Genomic DNA, 12441 nt, shown 5'->3' with positions numbered 1-12441 from the left:
TGGCCCTCAAGTTTGTTAAGGAGATCAATTCCTCTCTTTGGACTCCCCCTGTGGATGGAATCTGACAACGGGACACATTTCACGACAAAAATCATTCAAAGCGTCTCATATGCCTTACAGATCCCCTGGAAACTCCATACGCCCTGGAGACCGCAAGCCAGTGGTGTAGTGGAGCATACCGATCAGACCCTTAAACGGCATCTCTCAAAAGTGTCCCAAGAAGCCTCACTGCGATGGCCTGATGCTTTGCCCCTCGTCCTACTGTGTATCCGCCTTCTCCCTAAGGGTAGATTAGGGCTTAGTCCCTTTGAAATTATGTTTGGAAGGGCATGGCCTATGAATGGCACCCCGGTTCTGTCAGGGGAATGGGAGCTGGGTAACGGTTTTTTGTCACAGTATATGTGTTCCCTGTCTGCTGTTCTCTTGTCTCTTCACAGGTATACCAAGGATTCCGAGCCTCTCCCCTTGGACTCTCCCGTCCACTCCTTACAGCCCGGTGACTCCGTGCTTGTTCGTACCTGGAAAGACGAGCCTCTCCAGGAAAAGTGGAAAGGACCCTGCTGATCTCCCATACAGCAGCAAAGATCGAGGGACACAAGAACTGGATCCATCACTCTTGTCTGAAGGCAGTAGCCGCCCCCTCGTCAGCAGAACAGTGGACCGTCCAACTTGCTGACTCCTCATCTAGTGACGATCTCGGGCTAAAGCTACTGTTTAAAAGACACAAATAGTGGACACCTTAACGCTAAAATGGGCCCACCCAGGTACTGGAGACCCTGGGTTAAAATGACTCTGGTGATAATTAATTGGGTAACATTGTTATTCTCTGTATTGTTACCCAATTATTATTATTATTTGTTATTGTTAATATTATTGTGAATAACCCATTGTTATTCTCTGTATTGTTATTTCCAAACCATGCATATCGGGAGCATAACTCCTTTGTTTCGCTTGCGCACCACGTTGCTACTTTAACAAACCAGACTGATTGCTGGGTATGTGCTCCAACTTCACTGTCCCCCAAAACGGGAATGCCCATTGACATGCTGCCCTTGATCCTAGCAGAATTAGCCGCCACCAAAGAGCAGGAAAGAACGGACTCGCCGTTCTGAAATAAGACCTCTTTACAGCAAGCCACCTGTCAGGACCAGGAATATTCAGTTGCAGTATTCACTGAGGGAGTGTTATGTTTTACCCGAAACCAATCTGATCACTATCCTGTGGGGAAAAGCTCCTGTGTTATTACACAGTGGGCTGATGGGTATTGGATAAAGACCAAAAGGGGAGGCCAACAGTGTGGGTGTAATGGTTCCTCCCCTTTTAGGGAAACTCTTACAAATAATCTTACCACAAAGGAAAGGAAATATAAATATAAAAGGAAATATAACTTGCCGTCCAGTAAATATTGCCAATGTAGCAAGCCAATGGTGGGTTTGTAGTGGTCCCTATGGCGAGTGTAATTTGAACGGCGCAATTAGAAATGCCCCCACTTGTACCCGATCAGGAGGATGGGATGCCCCCTTAGGGGCATATGAACTGTTTGGAAAAGCAGCTTTAAATATCCCAGGAATCCTCTTAGGAAACAGTCCTTACTGGGCCCTACAGGGTCACTTTTTTGTATGTGGCCGAAAGGCTTACAAGGTGCTACCAGCCAACTGGACAGGTAGCTGTTATATAGCTCATGGAGTTCCTCATCTTTCCATAACTGCCACACTGCCCAAAGGAAAGATTAGAAATGCCCGAGACACCTCTGTTGAGTCACGAGAAAAGACCCTGCGGTGACTGACTACGGCATTGGAGGGCAATATGAAGAATTCCCTTACAACCGAGAAGCTTGTAGGGTGCTCTGTACTGGGAATAGCGCCACTGTTTACCGGGCCAGCCATGGCATGCATAGGCCGCTATACTGTAAGGCTGCAAATGGTACTTGAGAAAGTGGCCTTAGAGTTAGAGGACTCGGTTAGTGATTTAGGGTCAGTAGAAAAACATTAAATAAAGAGGTACAGCAGCTCAGGACGTTTTCCCTCCAAAACAGGCTGGCTTTGGACTATCTCTTGGCATCCCAAGGAGGGGTTTGTGCCCTCGTCGGGCCCCGATGTTGTGTATATGTAAATGAGAGCAGTTATGAAATCTATGTAAAGGTGGTACAGGCTGAGGCCCATGCCTGAGCTGAAGCACAGGTTGCCTATACTGCCCCAGAGAGCGATTGGTTGCAAACCTTGTTTTCAGGCTGGGGTTTGTCGTTTTGGCTTGGTGGTTTATTTAGCCTGTTATTGAAACTTCTCTTTCCTGTATTGCTTGTATTACTGGTATTATGCTGTGCAGTATCATGTGTCAGAGCCCTTTTGCAAACGTTAATAAGTCATTCTCTTCAGGGCTATCACAAAGTGCTTATGCAAAGTCCTATTGTAAAGACATAAGTAGCCCAAGTGAGAAAACTCAGAGCCAAGGTTGTTGAGTGTTCTCAAAGGAGGGAGTTGTTGGGGACACTGGGGCATGGCCACTAGGTAACTCGAGGGGATGGAAGATAACGAGTGTCGATGAAGCCCCTTCGCACTAGGCCCAAGTGTCCTTGGCCCCCCCCCTTGCCTGGAGGCACTAGCAGCAGTTATGCTGAGGATCTGCAACAATATGTTGCAGAGTCAGACTGCCTGAAACTAAGCAAGGCCGAACAGGGCAGATATGAAAGAACAATGCTGAATAAAGCAGCTTTATGTATGGTTTAACAAATGATACAGAGAACAAGGGAACTAGCTGGGAACTGAATTGGCTGGCTATATGGATACTTAGGGCAGCTTGCTATTGGATAAGCATGCTGGGAAAAAGGATGTCTAAAAGCCTGTGTAACTTCCTGCTCTGTGTGCAGGATTTGAGATTTTATTCTCCCCGTACCTTTTTGCAGCTGCAAATAAACTTTTCTGCTTCTCCACCCCGTTGTGATTATTGGGTGTAGCACACCGGGTCGCGAACCAACCTTAGCTGTTGTTTAGCCTCTCGGCACCGGGTGCCGGCAACAGTGTTGTGAAGCCCAGTACTATAATGGGGTTCAAAAGGGAGCTAGATAGATTGATGGAAGATAGGTCCATCAGTGGCTATTAGCCAGGATGGGCAGGAATGGTGTCCCTAACCTCTGTTTGCCAGAAGCTGGGATTGGGTGACAGGGCATAGATCACTTGATGATAACCTGTCTGTTCATTCCCTTTGGGGCACCTGCCATTGGCCACTGTCAGAGGACAGGATACTGGGGTTGATGGACCTTTGGTCTGACCCAGTGTGGCCGTTCTTATGAGAGGAAAATTCTGCGCCTTAATGATGCATTTCCCATAATTTGCACTACACTGGTGGCAAGCTGCAGATGAAGACTGAGAAGGTGTGCTTAAGAGTTATTGCTGCTTGCATGTTCCTCAGTGTGTAGATATCTGGGCTCAGGCTGGAACCAGGGCTATTGGACCAGCAAGGTCCCAGAGCTTGGGCTCCAGAACGAACCCTGGAAGTCTGCACAACAGAGTAGAAACAGCCTCACCGCAGCCTGAGTCATCGGCGCCAACTCTGTGGGTGCTCCGGGGCTGGAGCACTCACTGAGAAAAAATAGTGGGTGCTAAGCACCCACCGGCAGCCCCTCTATCAGCTCCTCCCCAAACCCCCAGCGCCTCCCGCCTGCCGGCGAGCCCTGCAGATCAGCACATCCCCCTCCCACCCTGCACCTCCCGCCCACCGCAATCAGCTCTTTTGTGGCGTGCAAGAGATTGGAAGGGAGGGGGAGGAGCAAGGATGCAGTATGCTTGGGGGAGGAGGCAGGGCTGGGTGGGAAGAGGTGGGGCAGAGGTGGAGTGGGGACAGGAAGAGGCGGGGTCTGGATGGGGCCTTGGGGGAAGGGGTGGAGTGTGGGCAGGGCCTGGGGCGGAGCTGGGGGGTCGAACACCTCTCAGCACTTTGAAAAGTCGGGGTCTGTGTTTTGAGCCCTGTAAGTCCAAGTCAGCCAGCTGTGGGTTTTTCTTTGCCGTGTAGACATACCCTAATTGAATGAGGAGCTCATGCTGGAGGATGATAATAATTTCATGGCTATTGTTGAGGGCGGTGATAATGAACATGCTGTAGATTTAAACAGGTAAGGACATGAGTTCCAGGCTTGCATTGTGGAGACTATTCTACTTGACTATATTTAGTCTTTTGAATGAGTGTCTTGACAAACCTGGAGGGACATTGGCTTACTGAACCCAAACCACTATCATTTCTTGGTCCTGGGGGGAAATAGAAGAGAAATGTTATTCCAGGTACCAAAAAAAAATAATACAAATAAAACAGGTCTGCCATCCTTACTAATGTTGAATAACACATCCGAGACAAAAAGAGAGGATATAATGAAATCCACGTTCTTCCCCCCTCAAGCATCACAAGCCAAAAGCAATGGGGTTCATTGAAATAAAGGTTGGTCCTCCAATCCCAGAGTCAGTCCAGCAGGAGTGTAGGCCGGTAGCAATATTCGTGTCATCACCATGCAGCTTAGTTTTTCTAATGATGGGCCTAGAACCCTAGATCCACAATCATGATTGCTGATCTGGCCTCTGCTGGTGGAATATTTAATTTGATTTGAGATCTTTACTTCACTGATTGTAGCTTTTTCCTTATGGCTTGGTTTCTGTATGTGCTGGGGCTGTGAAGATATCAAATATTTGAGTATGTTTTGTGCTGTGTGCATGCTGTATTTAACTACATTAAACCTTCTTGTATCACTGTGCACAATGTAATTCTAGTATCCTCACTGGATTAAAATATGCTGCATAACCTTCTGTGTTGTATCACATATTTGTGTTGTAGCACATAATTTTGTTGGGACAAAATGCACAACTACTAGAATGTAGACATCCATGTAAATCCGGAGATCTCTCTGCCTAGCTCTGGCTTTTTCACATTGTCTACAGATCCAGAGGAGGAAGGAAGCCGGAGACCCCTTGGGAAGAGGAAAGAAAGGCTCGTGGAGTGAGAGCCCAGGTGATTGGTTGGGAAGCGGTAGGTGAAGTAGTGGGGGAGGAAGGATGAGCTGCGAGCAACCCACCAAAGAGGAAGTGATGGGGGCTGGGTGGGGGAGGCAGACCATCTGCAGAACAAGGAGAAAGAAGCGGTCTTCAGGTAGAAGAGAGTGAAAGGGGAGGGTAGGTGGTGGGCAAGAGCCTACAATAGTATATATAGAGGTGGGGATTGTCTGTGGGATGGGGGAGCAGAGAGTGACACTGGTAAGGTTTTATTTTAAAAGTGCTTGTTCTATTTTAATAGCTGTGATCTCTGGGCATTGATAGCCAGTTTCAGATCTTTGTTCTGAGGGCCATGCAGGGAATTTTTCAGTCATTCTGAAAAGCTGATTGCTGTTGCAGAGAGCTGGGAAGAAATGCAAACCTTGTTTATGTTAAAATTGTAAATAGACCACTAATTTACAAGACTCTAGTTACCTAAAAATAAAGTTTGAAAGTCAGTAATTAGAGCAGGGGTTCTCAACCTTTTTCTTGCTGAGGCCCCCCTCAGCATGGTGTAAAAACACCAGGGCCCAGTGGGGGCAGGAGGGGAACTCAGGGTTCCGGGCCGGCGGGGGGACCCTTGGGCATAGGCATAGATTTACTTCTATTTGCGGAAGTGCTGGGGCTTGGGGCACCAGGTTTCAGCCACGGGGCTCCACAGCCCCCCTGAAAGGGCTCACGGACCCCCCAGGGGGTCTGTGGACCCCAGTTGAGAACCACTGATCTTGAGTATATTGTAGCTTAGAAAACCCTGATCTGCAGAAAGTCTGGAAAATCTCAGTCAAGTTACCAACTCTAAATTCATCTTTGCCTTTGTTATCATCTTTATTTATTCTCCACTTACTACTGGGCAAACCCCCACTACTTGCTATAAAAACGACAGACAAACAATCCCAGGCACTTCTCTTGCTTCCCCTGTGAATCTCATTCTCTGCACCTGAGACGACAAAAGGAAACAGCTGTTGGACTCAGGGGAAGGAGTCTTGACCTGATAGTCTGGTCAGTAATCTGCTAAAGCATGTGGTGAGAAAGTTTGCTTTGCAACTAAAATAGTGTCTTAAGTAGATATTAGTACGTGTTTTAAATTTTTATTTTTCTTCTAACCATTTCTGACTTTTATGCATCATTACTTGAACTCACTTAAAATACATCTCTTTGTAGTTAATAAACTTGTTTTACTGTTGACTGTTACGCAGTGTGTTTAAGTTGAAGTGTCTGGGTAGCTATTTAAGGTAAGGAGTTGGCATGTTATTCCATTAAAGGTGTAATGGACTTAATATATTTGTACGGTCCAGGAAAGGGCTGGGCAGTATGGGACATACATTTCTGGGGGAAGATACGGGGCTGGTGGTGTGTTGGGATCTCCCTGCAATATAACCAAAACCACTGCTTAATTTGTAATGGTAGAGGTGCTGGGGCTCACGCATCATGCAAGCAGCCGTGCAGTGCTCCACAGACATTCCTCTGGCGTGACGTGGAGGCGGAGGGTTGCGCTGCTGTTTGCATCTCTTGTGCGCACAAAAGAACTGATGCGGTAAGTCCAGAGGCGATGGGGCTATGAACTGCCAAGTCCAGAGGTGCCGGGACTCAGCCCCGGCACAAATTAAGCATTAACCGATACTGGTGAGAGCCCAGTGTAGCTAGCAGGCTGCGGTTACATGCAGACACTCAAGGTGTGGCTTGCATGCTGGGAGACTGTGAGTGGCCCAGGTAGGAGCTGCTACAGCAAGGCGTCATACAGCACCCAAAATTGCAGGGCAGGGATGACACAACCCCCACTAGTCTGGATTGTGCCATGGTATATCACAACTGGACATAGTAAAATTGATTTCTGACCTGTATCTGCAGTGTGGTGTCTCTGAAGAATACTGGTGAAGGGGCTTGATTGGATTCTGTTGAGTCCGCTGTGGACAGTGACAGATTCTTTTGTGGAAGGTTAATACACCTCTACCCTGATATAATGCGACCCGATATAACACGAATTCGGATATAACGCAGTAAAGCAGTGCCTTGGGGGGGTGGGGCTGCATGCTCCGCTGGATCAAAGCAAGTTCGATATAACACGGTTTCAGCTATAACGCGGTAAGATTTTTTGGCTCCCAAGCACAGAGTTATATCAGGGAAGAGGTGTATTAGATACTGGGGTATCCAGCCTTTACAGTGAAGGCTGTCTTTTTGGTTTTACCTAAAACCCTAACTTGGCTATCAGTATTAGGCTTAGACGAAAAAGTTAGCAACAATCTTTACTCTGAAGAGATCCCAGTCTCTCTGTTTTAAAACCACTGTAAGCCTGAGAAGCAGTTAACCCATCTCCCTTTAGTCCTCTCTCTTTCCTGTTATTGTGGCGACTCATTCAGTTTTACAACTTCTAGTTCGCACACAAACAGCAGCATGATTCTACATCAGCAACTCCCCAGGGTGCTTAACAGATACCTTTACCTTAGGTAAAAAGAACAGGAGTACTTGAACTACAGCTTATGCTCAAAATAAAAGCTTATGCTCAAATAAATGTGTTAGTCTCTAAGCCCTGGTCTACACTAGGACTTTAGGTCGAATTTAGCAGCGTTAAATCGATTTAAACCTGCACCCGTCCACACAATGAAGCCCTTTATTTCGACTTAAAGGGCTCTTAAAATCGATTTCCTTACTCCACCCCTGACAAGTGGATTAGCGCTTAAATCGACGTTGCCGGCTCGAATTTGGGGTACTGTGGACACAATTCGATGGTATTGGCCTCCGGGAGCTATCCCAGAGTGCTCTATTATGACCGCTCTGGACAGCACTCTCAACTCAGATGCACTGGCCAGGTAGACAGGAAAAGAACCGCGAACTTTTGAATCTCATATCCTGTTTGGCCAGCGTGGCAAGCTGCAGGTGACCATGCAGAGCTCATCAGCACAGGTGACCATGATGGAGTCCCAGAATCGCAAAAGAGCTCCAGCATGGACTGAACGGGAGGTACGGGATCTGATCGCTGTTTGGGGAGAGGAATCCGTGCTATCAGAACTCCGTTCCAGTTTTCGAAATGCCAAAACCTTTCTGAAAATCTCCCAGGGCATGAAGGACAGAGGCCATAACAGGGACCCGAAGCAGTGCCGCGTGAAACTGAAGGAGCTGAGGCAAGCCTACCAGAAAACCAGAGAGGCGAACAGCCGCTCCGGGTCAGAGCCCCAAACATGCCGCTTCTATGATGAGCTGCATGCCATTTTAGGGGGTTCAGCCACCACTACCCCAGCCGTGTTGTTTGACTCCTTCAATGGAGATGGAGGCAATACGGAAGTAGGTTTTGGGGATGAAGAAGATGATGATGAGGAGGTTGTAGATAGCTCACAGCAAGCAAGCGGAGAAACCGGTTTTCCCGACAGCCAGGAACTGTTTCTCACCCTAGACCTGGAGCCAGTACCCCCCGAACCCACCCAAGGCTGCCTCCTGGACTCAGCAGGTGGAGAAGGGACCTCTGGTGAGTGTACCTTTTAAAATGCTATACATGGTTTAAAAGCAAGCATGTGAAAGGATTACTTTGCCCTGGCATTTGCGGTTCTGCCTTTGCAAAAGGTTTCTGGGGAGGGCAGCCTTATTTCGTCCTTCATGGTAGGACACTTTACCACTCCAGGCCAGTAACACGTACTCGGGAATCACTGTAGAACAAAGCATTGCAGTGTATGTTTGCTGGCATTCAACCAAAATCCGTTCACGCGGTGGGAGGAGGCAAAATGCGACCTTGTAACGAAAGCACATGTGCTATGTATGTAATGTTAACAGCAAGGTTTACCCTGAAAGAGTGTAGCGACTGTTTTATAAAATGTGTCTTTTTAAATACCGCTGTCCCTTTTTTTTTCTCCACCAGCTGCATGTGTTTCAATGATCACAGGATCTTCTCCTTCCCAGAGGCTAGTGAAGCTTAGAAAGAAAAAAAAACGCACTCGCGATGAAATGTTCTCCGAGCTCATGCTGTCCTCCCACACTGACAGAGCACAGACGAATGCGTGGAGGCAAATAATGTCAGAGTGCAGGAAAGCACAAAATGACCGGGAGGAGAGGTGGAGGGCTGAAGAGAGTAAGTGGCGGACTGAAGAGAGTAAGTGGCGGGCTGAAGACAGGGCTGAAGCTCAAAGGTGGCGGCGTGATGAGAGGAGGCAGGATTCAATGCTGAGGCTGCTGCAGGACCAAACCAGTATGCTCCAGTGTATGGCTGAGCTGCAGCAAAGGCAGCTGGAGCACAGACTGCCACTGCAGCCCCTCTGTAACCAACCGCCCTCCCCCCCAAGTTCCATAGCCTCCACACCCAGACGCCCAAGAACGCTGTGGGGGGGGCCTCCGGCCAACCAGCCACTCCACCACAGAGGATTGCCCAAAAAAAAGAAGGCTGTCATTCAATAAATTTTAAAGTTGTAAACTTTTAAAGTGCTGTGCTTAAAGTGCTGTGTGGCATTTTCCTTCCCTCCTCCACCACCCCTCCTGGGACACCTTGGTAGTCATCCCCCTATTTGTGTTATGAATGAATAACGAATGCATGACTGTGAAGCAGCAATGACTTTATTGCCTCTGCAAGCGGTGATTGAAGGGAGAAGGGGCGGGTGGTTAGCTTACAGGGAAGTAGAGTGAACCAAGGGGCGGGGGGGGTTCATCAAGGAGAAACAAACAGAACTTTCACACCGTAGCCTGGCCAGTCATGAAACTGGTTTTCAAAGCTTCTCTGATGCGTACCGCGCCCTCCTGTGCTCTTCTAACCGCCCTGGTGTCTGGCTGCGCGTAACCAGCAGCTAGGCGATTTGCCTCAACCTCCCACCCCGCCATAAACGTCTCCCCCTTACTCTCACAGATATTGTGGAGCACACAGCAAGCAGTAATAACAGTGGGAATATTGGTTTCGCTGAGGTCTAAGCGAGTCAGTAAACTGCGCCAGCGCGCCTTTAAACGTCCAAATGCACATTCTACCACCATTCTGCACTTGCTCAGCCTGTAGTTGAACAGCTCCTGACCACTGTCCAGGCTGCCTGTGTATGGCTTCATGAGCCATGGCATTAAGGGGTAGGCTGGGTCCCCAAGGATACATATAGGCATTTCAACATCCCCAACAGTTATTTTCTGGTCTGGGAATAAAGTCCCTTCCTGCAGCTTTTGAAACAGACCAGAGTTCCTGAAGATGCGAGCATCATGCACCTTTCCCGGCCATCCCACGTTGATGTTGGTGAAACGTCCCTTGTGATCCACCAGAGCTTGCAGCACTATCGAAAAGTACCCCTTGCGGTTTATGTACTCGGCGGCTTGGTGCTCCGGTGCCAATATAGGGATATGGGTTCCGTCTATAGCCCCACCACAGTTAGGGAATCCCATTGCAGCAAAGCCATCCACTATGACCTGCACATTTCCCAGGGTCACTACCCTTGATATCAGCAGATCTTTGATTGCGTGGGCTACTTGCATCACAGCAGCCCCCACAGTAGATTTGCCCACTCCAAATTGATTCCCAACTGACCGGTAGCTGTCTGGCGTTGCAAGCTTCCACAGGGCTATCGCCACTCGCTTCTCAACTGTGAGGGCTGCTCTCATCTTGGTATTCATGCGCTTCAGGGCAGGGGAAAGCAAGTCACAAAGTTCCATGAAAGTGCCCCTACGCATGCGAAAGTTTCGCAGCCACTGGGAATCGTCCCAGACCTGCAACACTATGCGGTCCCACCAGTCTGTGCTTGTTTCCCGAGCCCAGAATCGGCGTTCCACAGCATGAACCTGCCCCATTAGCACCATGATGCATGCATTGGCAGGGCCCATGCTTTCAGAGAAATCTGTGTCCATGTCCTGATCACTCACGGGACTGCGCTGACGTCGCCTCCTCGCCCGGTATCGCGTTGCCATGTTCTGGTGCTGCATATACTGCTGAATAATGCGTGTGGTGGTTAATGTGCTCCTAATTGCCAAAGTGAGCTGAGCGGGCTCCATGCTTGCCGTGGTATGGCGTCCGCACAGAAAAAAGGCGCGGAACGATTGTCTGCCGTTGCTCTGACGGAGGGAGGGGCGACTGACGACACGGCTTACAGGGTTGGCTTCAGGGAGCTAAAATCAACAAAGGGGGTGCCTGTACATCAAGGAGTATTTCAGGCAGGACTGCACGGAGGGTTCCAATAAGAAATGGTGCACCTAAGTTATTGTCCTTATTGGAGCAAGAAGGTTAGCCTGGCCTCTGATTGATACATGGCTAGATTTACCTCGCTGCACCTTCTCTGTAAGTGACTGTAGTGTGATCTAGAAGAATGAGTCCCCTAGACAGGGGAGGGGGGGAAGCAAATGAGTACAAAACAAATCTGGTCTATTTCTTGTTTTGATCCACTCCATCTATCTTTTACATCTTTGGCTGGCAGCAGACGGTGCAGAAGGACTGCATGCCATCCACATCTCATGGCTGCTCGGCAGAAGATGGTACAGTACGACTGCAAGCAGTCCGTATCGCCTGCCCGCTCACCATAAGACGGTTCAATAGGACTGACTGCAGGACTAAAGAGAATGACCTGGTCAAGTCACTCCAAAGTTAGTCCCTGTGCCCATGTCTGCCCAGGCGCTCCTGATCGACCTCACAGAGGCGACCAGGAGCACCTCAGACATGACGATGACGGCTACCAGTCGTACTGTACCGTCTGCTGCCACAAGGCAAGGGGTTGCTGCTACTGTGTAGCAATGCCGTACCGCGTCTGCCAGCACCCAGGAGACATAGGGTGACGGTTACCTGAGCGGGCTCCATGCTTGCCATGGTATGGCGTCTGCACAGGTAACTCAGGAAAAAAGGCGCGAAATGATTGTCTGCCCTTGCTTTCACGGGGGGAGGGAGGGAACGGGGGGCTGACGATATGTACCCAGAACCACCCGCGACAATGTTTTAGCCCCATCAGGCATTGGGATCTCAACCCAGAATTCCAATGGGCAGCGGAGACTGCGGGAACTGTGGGATAGCTACCCACAGTACAACGCTCCGGAAGTCGACGCTTGCCTCGGTACTGTGGAAGCGCTCCGCCGAGTTAATGCACTTAATGCACTTAGAGCATTTTCTGTGGGGACACACACACTCGAATATATAAAACCGATTTCTAAAAAACCGACTTCTATAAATTCGACCTTATTCCGTAGTGTAGACATACCCTGAGGTGCCACAAGTCCTCCTGTTCTTTTTGCGAATACAGACTAACACGGCTGCTACTCTGAAATCTGTCTTTACCTTTGGTGGAAACTTAACAGCCAGTGGGTTAGGTGGAAGAGTATTCCATTCCACATGGAGGCTGAGGGGCTGAACAAGCACAATTTGTTTCTCACCCTTATCCCACTAGGAGTTTCTCCCATTACAATTCATACCAAAGGAAAGCGCAAGTTAAATGTAATGCTCAACACTGGCTGAAATCCATTACAGTTCATGACCAAGAGTTCACACCAGGAGCTTGTA

The sequence above is a fragment of the Caretta caretta genome, chromosome 3, assembly GCF_965140235.1.
Source record: "Caretta caretta isolate rCarCar2 chromosome 3, rCarCar1.hap1, whole genome shotgun sequence".
Classification (NCBI taxonomy): Eukaryota; Metazoa; Chordata; order Testudines; family Cheloniidae; genus Caretta; species Caretta caretta.
This window is presented reverse-complemented; position numbering follows the sequence as displayed.